We start from the raw sequence: 7476 nt of genomic DNA, 5'->3' as shown, positions 1-7476 counted from the left end.
AAAGGAATACGAATGAAGAAAATCGACGTGCATCATTGCTTTCTTACATTTTTATTGTACAGTTTCATTATTAACTATGAAATTAACAGTTTTACTTTTATTAGTTTAGTAAGCATATTTTAGAAAGGAATTTAAAGTCTGTGTTCAAAATGTTCTGGCCAACATCCGAGCAAAGTTGTGCACGTCAAAGCGTCTTAAGGAAAGCAGTTTTCAGTACTCTTTGATGAATGTTCGAAATTTCGTCACATACGTTGTTTTTTTAATTTGTCAAGTGTTCTGGGATTGTTGCAGTAGACTCTAGCCTTTAGAAATCCCCAGAGGTAAAAGTCACACGGTGACAAGTCGGGAAAGCGGGGTGGCCACGAGTGCTTACTAATGGTCCTCTCTTCTGTAAAATCAGTATGTATACGAGCTAAAGACAAATCCGACGTATGAGAAGTTGCCCCATCTTGCTGGAAATATGCATAACATTTTTCATTTGGAGTTAACAGAACCGAAAGTTCATTGTAGGGTTGCAAGGAAACGTGTGTTGACAGTTTCACTGAAGAACAATGGCCTGGTACTTCTGTTACCAGATACAGCACACCATACACCAATTATTAAATCGCTTTTGCAGTATGCCGTGGGGATTCTCTGTAGCCCAGTGTCTTGTGTTTTGTGAATTAACATAGCCCGACAGATGAAACCCAGCTTCATCTGTCGAAAAAGGGAGGGACGGATCAAGGTGTCCCCCAGCGACATTTTTCCAGCAACCAATTACAGTAATGTGTACACTTACCCTAGTCTGCTTCTTTTATTTGCTGAACAACACTCTGCGGTAAGGTTTCATTTTTAAGCCAGGAAGGACACGTTGGCACGACCTGCGATGTATTCCACGTAGCTGTGATAATTGTCGTGTTGACTTGTAGGGACTTCTTTCAGTGTGTGCCATCACATTTGCCACAACTTCAGGTGTACATACAGCTGGTACCTTATTTCTCTTTGAATTAACGACACTGCCTGTCGAATGCCACTTTCCCACTAGATCCTGAGTCATTGTTTTTGCAGGAATGTTACTTTCAGAAAACTTTTCACGAAAAGTGTCACGAACAACTTTAATGGATTCGGACTGCACATATTCTTCAACAATGAACACACGTTCTTCAATGGAGTAAGACGTGACAATGTAGTACACAATTTATAATGAGTACTTTCCGTATGAACTACTCGCACGCTAGTGCTGTTGGAAGGTGCCAAAGAAACTGACAAGCTAGTAATGCTACTCACACACGTTTGCAATTCAGTTTGGGCTGGTTTTATGTGCGCCACTCTGTCTATTACAACAATAGCTTCCCGTATCTTCTGGAAAAGGATATAATCGATTTGGTATTAACGTGAGAGTCTTAACAAACTGTTTTTCAGATTTAATTTGCATAATGTTTTATGGAAATAATTATTTACATGAAGTTTTATGCACCTAATAGTTAATTAAAGGGTGCTAATTTTTGCAGTCTAAAAAATGGCACCTCCATATCTTTGTACAATATCGACTGTATCTCATTAGCAAAATTTTAAAACATTATAAATGAAAACATAAATTTTGTTTATATGGCAACTGAAGCATAATAACACTGTTTATACTGTAAATTCGTTTCTAGATGATTTAAGTTGGCAATTGTGTTTAATAATGTATGTAGTTCAAGACCAATATTGTGAAATGGGTCAGTATGAAAAATTTAATTATATTATCAAAAGACAGTGTTTTGGAGATCAAATATATGCAAAGATCTCTTCAGATATGGAATATGTAATTCAAGTGTGAAATTCAACATTCTAGACATTACAATGGACATACAAAAATTGTGAGGAGACAGGATTCATTACACTTTGAAAGCAGAGATGTGCTTTCCCCACCAGGTTAGCTGAGAGCGCTACTGCGCCGCTTCCCGGACTCGGGTAGGCGCGCCGGCCCCGGATCGAATCTGCCCGGCGGATTAACGAGGAGAGACCGTGTGCCGGCCAGCCCGGATGTGGTGTTTAGGCGGTTTTGCACATCGCACCAGGCGAATACCGGGCTGGTCACCACATCCCACCTCAGTTACACGACTTGCACACATCTCTACACGTTCGCATTCTTCCACGGATTACACTAGACGCAGGCAGCCGGGGTACACTATCTCCGTCCCAGGGGGTACGGGGTGGCGGCAGGGAGGCCATCTGGCCACCCCATAACACTAACCTTGCCAAATCCGTTCCTAACCGTGCTGAACCTGCAGAACCGCGGGATACGGGCACGAGCGAAAGATAGATAGATAGATAGATGTTGTCTGAAACCACTGTGCCGCTTTCTACACGGGCAGGGCACCCGAAGAGCTCTCTGTCCACACGAACGGCCACCGCCAAACTGTGGTCGAGAGACAGTGGAACCGCCCGGTTGCCGACCGTGCTGTCGAACGTGATGTGCCTCACTTCAAACACCACTTCACAGCCTGCGCCGTCCAGATCCCTTCTCTCGACACCAGCTTTTCTGAATCGCGCAGGAGAGAACTTGGACAACGTAACCTATGTTCCCGTACCCCTCCTGCGTCGACCTCTGCTAATCCCCATCGTACACCCGCCTGTCCCGTTCTCTGCCCCCACTACAGTACAGACAGTCCCACCTTGCTGTTGTACCTAAAGAGTTCTTTCCCGTCTACTACTTTTCTCCTCGCCACGTCTCCCTCCTCCTTCCACTGCCCCCCACCTAGCAGCCGCGTCGTGCCCTGGCCACGTGCCTGCACTAGCGTCTTCCCCCACCCCTACCCTGCTCTCACCTACCCTCCCCACCGCACGCCTGCCCCCCCCCCTCCCCCCCCCCCCCCTACTCGTTCCGTACACCTCAGCCCAGACTGCTTGTATCGTACGGCAAGAAAGAAGGAATAAAAGTGAGATAGTGTTAATACTTTCATCCTTCTTTACCTCCTTTGCATTACTGCAGGTGACGTGTCACTGAGCACATCTGCACTGTGCGTGCAGTACACGTGAGGTGCCTAGTTGTTTCCACTGCCCTGTGTGGAATACGTAAGTTCTTGTACACTTCACTAACCTGCTGTCTTCGTGACAATGATGTCCCCAGCGCAGGTTGTGGACTCTTTTTCTCGATGCTGAAATTAACTTCGCAAGGAACTGCTGCTACGAATAAACTATAACTCGTTTGGGATGCCACTCGCGTTTTTATTGATATAGACACGAGAAACTATTCTTGATAACAACGTATTGAACATATCTTTCCATAGTCTTTATATCTGGCTAAAATAACATGAAATACATCCTGCCACAGACAACATGTCTGTCTACTGGAACCGTCAGAACTGGAGAATAAAATTACACGAATCAAATACTACTATTACAGACAACATGTCTGTACCTAGTGACGGTCGGGACTGTAGTAAATAAAATAAAATTGCACGAAACAAATACTGCTATAACAGACAACATGTCTGTCTACTGGAACGGTCAGAACTGGAGAGCCGGACTGCCCGAGACACTTTGCACGCCGAGCCGGCGAGGCGGGACCCGAACGCCACTGAAGTGCGTTGGCAGTAATATCGTCAGTCTTTTGTTTTAGTAATACTTTGATTTTAATAATTTTGAAATGACTGATTGATAGCTGGCTGTTGAGAGATGTTTATTTTGAAAAATGAAGTAATTTGGATGACAGGTTTAATTAATAATAGCAACTAAAGTTTAACGTTTTGGCGCCCACCGCCGAACACGGCAGCCAATCACAGAGCAGCAGTATTGTGCAGGCGGTCTTTCTCACTGGAATGGTACCGAATCTAACATCTGTCACCGATACCTCATCCCACACTGCGTCATCTCTATGCTTCTTGCATCTCCACTGCCCTGGGAATAGCTTCCTGGAGCCTAATATGATGGCTGATAAGCCACAAATATTAACATCGGCCGTCTCAAATTATCTTACCCAGGGATCGTGCAATGTAGGCACTGCCATCCGGACAAAGGAGACTTTCCACGTGTTAACAGAAACGCACTGAAGTGGCAGAAGTCACGGGATAGCTTCTGAATTTGCATCGGACCTCTGTTTACCCAGGATAGTGCAGCAAATTGACGTGGCACAGACTCGACAAGGCACTGGAAGTCCCCTACAGAAATGTTGCGTCGTGTTGCTTCTGTAGCCCTCCATAATTGCGAAAGTGTTGCCAGTGCAGGATTTGGTGCACAACCTGACCTCTCCATTATGTCCCATAAACATTCAGTGGGATTCGTGCTGGGCTGTCTGGGTGGCCAAATCATTGGCCTCAGTTGTCCAGAATGTTCTTCAAGCCAGTTGCGAGCAATTGTGCCCCATTGACATGGCGCGTTGTCTTCCATTAAAATTCCACCGCTGTTTGATAATATGAAGTCCACAATTGGCTGAAAATGGTCTCCAAGTATCGAAACGTAACCAGGACCCAGTCAGTGATCGGTTCCTTTGGACCAGAGAACTCAGTTCGTTCTATGTATACGTAGTCCACACCGTTAAGGAGCCGTCAGCTGAGAATCTGAATCTGTGGCTTCCTAGGGTCTGTACCGTACCCAGACCCCACCATCAGCTCTTACCAACTGAAATCGGGACTCATCTGAGCACGTCAAGGTTCTCCAGTCGGGTAGCGTCACGAGCCCAAGAGAGGCACTGTAGGCAATGTTGTGCCGTTAGCAAAGGCACTCGCATCGGTCGTCTGCTGCCGTGGCCAATTAATGACAAGTTTTGCTGCACTGTCCTAAGGTCGGTATTACACTATCATATTTCTTTGTCAAAGGTGATATGTCAAATATTTATGTCAAAGAAATTTGATGGTGTAATAGGGAACTTCGTCAAATCTCGCCTGTCGTCGAATAAATATGATAAAATCTAGGGCCTGGCCATAGATATGATAATGAAAGTCGTTTGTCTTCTGTTGACTGCAATGTGAAATGTAACCGCTTGGAGCACTGGCGTCGCTACAGCTATTTGACGTCTCTGTATTGTGTTTGTAAATGCGGCTTCAAAATTGTTGTTTTCCTTTGACTCTCTTTTTAATAAACTTGCTTCGACTAGGTTGGGAGGTGAGCGAGGCATAGGGCTTGCAAGTAATTGTGTGTTGATGGGCAGGTGGAATATGCTGCAGGTGACTTCGTGTCCACAATCACAGCTATACCCATCCACCTGTTCATCTGCAAACATCCTGGCAGATTTTCAGCAAGCAAGAATATAGGATGTGGTCCCGTACTAAAATAAATTCTTTCTTAGCTTTCCATTTTACTTTGTCTATTTTTGATCTCTGGGTGCCACAAGTTGAAAGTGCTTCACCTGTTTCGTACTTTTTATTGATTTTGTAGTTGTTGGAACACTAATTCCCTTAATTAAATTATTCAAAAATAAAAATAGCTCTTATAGGTATACTGTACCTAAACATTTATTTACCTTCACATATCGTCCCTTCAGTGCTTTATAAATCGCTTCACACGTTTCTGGAATTTTTTTGGTTAATGTGCAATGTGATACTCCACTGCTGTGTTGTACACTAGAGTAGCTTTCTCCTGTATCAAGGAATCACAGTTTGCCTGTCTTCTGCACATGTAGTATTTCTCAAGGGAGTATTATGTTCTGTAATACGAGAAGCCACTTTACTGAGCAAATACTGAAATACACACTCCTCCATTCGCAAGTAATTTATGTATTAAGATCTGAGTTGCTCCACTTGCAGCTCTCGTAACAAATTTTGCTGAACGCTTTTATTATCTGTACGTAATACCTGTGGCTTCGTCCAAGTATGTTCCTTTTTTCCGCCGCTTTTCTTCCAAATACACAAATAGTGCAATTGTGGTACTAGCAACTGCAGCGCATAACAACAAATTGTCGTCCGCTATTTTGAAATTTGACGAAAAATATGACGACATAGTTAAGCGGGTCTAAGGCTTCCATTGAGTCCCTTGTTGACCAGTGTGGTGTGGCAGTTGAGGATGGCAAAACGAAAGCCGAAGCTCTAAATTTCACGTCCAACAAATCGTTCACACAGGAGAATCGTGCAAACATACCGTCTTTTGACCATCGACAGACTCCCATCTTGACGACATAGTAATAAGGAAACCTGGCATAGAGAAACAGCTGAAGGATTTGAAAGCAAACAAATCCCAATTTGATTTTACAAAGAGTGCTCTATTGCATTGGACCCTCACTTAGCTTATATTTAGCCAGAATCTCTCACCCAGCGCAAAGTCCCAAGGGACTGGAAAAAAGCGCAGGTGACTCCAGTCAGGTAAAAGAACAGGCCTGCAAAATTACAGACCAATATCCCTGACTTCGGTTTGATCGAAAATCCTTGAACGTTGTGAGTGTGTGGGTTATATTTTGTCAAGTTGCGCAATGGATTGATCCAACAAGTACCCTTTGGCTCGTGCAAGAAACAATTTCCACCTCACACAAGTACAGAAGTCAGACAGACACTCCTAATGTACCAACAAGAACTGCTTGAAAAACATTCAGCAACAAATATCTTCTGGAGTTGTCCGCTGTAAGGAAAAGACACAAAAATATTCTACAGGGTGATTCAAAAAGAATACCACAACTTTAAAAATGTGTATTTAATGAAAGAAACATAATATAACCTTCTGTTATACATCATTACAAAGAGTATTTAAAAAGGTTTTTTTTCACTCAAAAACAAGTTCAGAGATGTTTAATATGGCCCCCTCCAGACACACGAGCAATATCAACCCGATACTCCAACTCGTTCCACACTCTCTGTAGCATATCAAGCGTAACAGTTTGGATAGCTGCTGTTATTTCTCGTTTCAAATCATCAATGGTGGCTGCGAGAGGTGGCCGAAACACCATATCCTTAACATACCCCCATAAGAAAAAATCGCAGGGGGTAAGATCAGGGCTTCTTGGGGGCCAGTGATGAAGTGCTCTGTCACGGGCTGCCTGGCGGCCGATCCATCGCCTCGGGTAGTTGACGTTCAGGTAGTTACGGACAGATAAGTGCCAATGTGGTGGCGCTCCATCCTGCTGAAATATGAATTGTTGTGCTTCTTGTTCGAGCTTAGGGAACAGCCAATTCTCTAACATCTCCAGATACTGTAGTCCAGTTACAGTAGCACCTTCGAAGAAAAAGGGACCAAAAACTTTATTGGCTGAAATGGCGAACAAATGTACAACTAAATGAAACTTTATAGCTCCCTTAATTCGCCGACAGATAGTGCTTAGCTCTGCCTATTGTCGTTGCAGAGTTTTAAATTCCTAAAGTTGTGGTATTCTTCTTGAATCACCCTGTATATTCTTACGTAACTAGTGGAATACTTGGGTACTGTAGTATTGCTAGTTAATGTAAGAAAAACATTAAACAAATGAAAATTATTATTTATTGCAAAAAAATTCTGAGAAATCAAGTGAAACTTTTTCTTATAAATTAAGAAATTTACAGGTTCTTTTCAGAACAGTAGATTGCCTCTTATGGATAGGAATGCTATTAT

The sequence above is a fragment of the Schistocerca americana genome, chromosome 11, assembly GCF_021461395.2.
Source record: "Schistocerca americana isolate TAMUIC-IGC-003095 chromosome 11, iqSchAmer2.1, whole genome shotgun sequence".
Taxonomy (NCBI): domain Eukaryota; kingdom Metazoa; phylum Arthropoda; class Insecta; order Orthoptera; family Acrididae; genus Schistocerca; species Schistocerca americana.
Note: the sequence above shows the minus strand (reverse complement) of the source record.